Genomic DNA, 2537 nt, shown 5'->3' on the forward strand with positions numbered 1-2537 from the left:
GTATGGTGATCATTACTTTTGCAGTTTAAAAACACTGGTTGTGTTGGAGCAGCAGCGGTACAGGAACTGAAGGTGTGTCCTTCACTACCACATGTAGTGCAGAACTTCTTGTCTTTTACTGGACATGCCTTGGTGGTGTGAAGATAAGAATAACAGTTCCAGCAATGTTGGATGTAGTGATATCTCTCTGCTTCAATGTAGGTGGGACTGATGTAGTAGTAGTAAACAGCAAGACCTTCGTTCAGAGCAGTGGCAGCCATGTTCACGTCGGTAAAGGTGACCTTGAGCATAGACGATGCATTCTGGATTTTGGTAATGTTATCAACAGTAGCCCAAGTATTTTGCGTTTCAATGGATGACTTGAGTTCAGCAATTGATTGAGAAGTCAGAATCTTGTCCAGTTTTTTTAGGAATGCTGATTTTCTTGCCCTGAGGGCAGGAGAGGATGTAACAGTAAATCCTTGAGCCGTAAGAGTAGTGGTGGCTTCTGTAGTGAGTAACTTCTCTGCTTCAGCATCATCGTGGCATACAACAATGAATGCTTCTTTCAGTGACAAAATATCATTGAATTTCACTTGCAATGCTTCCTGCACAACAGTTGCAAGAGCAAGCTTCGTTGAATCATCAACGGTACCATTTTTTTGCTTGATCTTTTATTATACATGATTTGCGTAGCTCATCGTGTAAGTCAAGGTAAAGGTTCCCCTCCCCAACGGGGATCGTAGGGAGACTGAGCAAGTAAGGAGAGCTGCTATGACCTGCCGAGGCGAGAGTCAAGAGCAGAATCTGTCTGTGTCAGCCAGAAGAGAAGAACTTCCCGTCTGGTTAGAGTACCATGGTGAGGCTAGTTATTTTAAATTTTATTCTTCTATTTATGTCAGTTTTTAATTTAATACAAGTTTTATGCATGTTTCTCTATATAACATCGCCGTCTTTGTATCTTCTGTGTTAAATTAACATGTATAACAGTGTGATCTCTGTATTTTTAGTGTTATTATGCCTAAATTTATTATGGTAGGCGAAATGTTCTTGTAATAAAGTTACTTTACGATATATAAGAATATCGTGATACAAATAATGTATGTTTGTACCTTATTTGTATTGTTTAGAGAAGTAAATAATGAATTTGAATGTCACAGGAATTCAATAAGAAACAACATTAACATTATTTGAATAGAGGTACTGAATGTGTGAGTGAAGAACACATCGTAAGTGTTAATGAGTATGTGAGTAAAGAACACAGTGCTGAGACTCATCAAGTTATGACTTGAGAGTTTATTTTCTTCATTATAAACTGCACATCAGTATATTTCGACATATATTAATGTTTGGTACTTTAGGTAATATTACTGGTACTTGTTGTGTTGTAAACAGTTAACATTATTCAGTCGTTCAACAAACGTGTCTGTATCACCTGAGAACAGTGAACTACAAGATCAGTTAGAAATAACTGATCTTCGTAACATTTACATGTTTCACTTAACGTTCATGAATGAGTGCTTAAATTACAATGTACAACAATGTGATAACTGTATCTCTGGTATTACTGTGTAAAACAACGTAATCTTTGTATCTTTGTCGTTACCATACTTATTCGAGTATATTTACATGAGACAGCAAACATTCAGCTTCTTCAATCTTAACAAGTCAAAGATTCGAAAAAGAATCAATAATGCCATTTTATACTCCATTGTGCGACTAGAAATTACAATGATAGATCTGAACATCAGTTACTCTAATTACTCACAAAACTTTCTTTGCTATATTAAAGTATTAATATTTAAAAAAAAATAGGTGACGCTTTGTGTTATTTAAAAACGTGAAGAAAAGAAATTCTTTGCAAGACAGTCTTTTCCTGGAACAACGTTTCGGTCTATGTTGATCTTTGTCCAGTGACTGTCAATCACTGCACTCTTGTGGCAATGTGTAATAATGTACTCTGCACTCTCACACATTAAACACACTTTCACAATATGTAATAATCTGCTCAACACTCACACCCCCCCTCAACACTTTATAACTATGTGCAATAATATGCTGTACACCCACACACTCGGTTAACAAAACAGCTTCGTATCAGAAGAAAAAACAGGAACTGTTACAGTACATTTGAGGGGGACGTTGAGAGCTGTGAACCCCAAACACAGCATTTCCTCAAAGAGGAACTTAACTCTTCAAATGTAGCCTCCCCATGGAGCATTACCCATATATGATATTAGAACAAATGTTTTAATATCCTTATATATAGACAGATGTAATTACAGAGGAGGACACACAGAAATCTGTGCTGTGTAAATACATCCACCCGGGTAGACTCGTACCGTAGTCCAGCCAGAAGAGAACAACTTTCCGTCCGGTTACACCACCATGGTGAGGCCAATTATTTTAAATTTTATTCTTCTATTTATATGCCATAGTTTTAATCTGTTAAAATTAAATTTAAGCATGTTTCTGTATATAACATCGTCGTCTTTGTATCTTCTGTGTTAACAGGGATAACAGTTTAGTGTATGTATTTATGGTGTTATTATGTATAA

The sequence above is a fragment of the Cherax quadricarinatus genome, unplaced genomic scaffold, assembly GCF_038502225.1.
Source record: "Cherax quadricarinatus isolate ZL_2023a unplaced genomic scaffold, ASM3850222v1 Contig24, whole genome shotgun sequence".
Taxonomy (NCBI): domain Eukaryota; kingdom Metazoa; phylum Arthropoda; class Malacostraca; order Decapoda; family Parastacidae; genus Cherax; species Cherax quadricarinatus.